This window comes from Rhinopithecus bieti, unplaced genomic scaffold (genome assembly GCF_001698545.2).
Source record: "Rhinopithecus bieti isolate Rb0 unplaced genomic scaffold, ASM169854v2 scaffold_23826, whole genome shotgun sequence".
Taxonomy (NCBI): Eukaryota; Metazoa; Chordata; class Mammalia; order Primates; family Cercopithecidae; genus Rhinopithecus; species Rhinopithecus bieti.
This window is the reverse complement of record NW_016811267.1, coordinates 170,735-171,089: the sequence shown is the minus strand read 5'-3', so window position 1 is coordinate 171,089 and position 355 is coordinate 170,735.

Genomic DNA, 355 nt, shown 5'->3' with positions numbered 1-355 from the left:
AGACCTTAAAAGAACTGATAGAGATGAAAACCATAACATGACAACTATGTGACAAATGCACAAGCTTCAGGAACCAACTCGATCAACTGGAAGAAAGAGTATCAGTGACTGAAGATCAAATGAATGAAATGAAGCGAGAAGAGAAGCATGGAGAAAAAAGAGTAAAAATAAATGAACAAAGCCTCCAAGAAGTATGGGGTTATGTGAAAAGACCAAATCTACGTCTGATTTGTGTGCTTGAAAGTGACGGGGAAAATGGAACCAAGTTGGAAAACACTCTTCAGGATATCATCCAGGAGAACTTCCCCAACCTAGTAGGGCAGGCCAACATTCAAATTCAGGAAATACAGAGAAC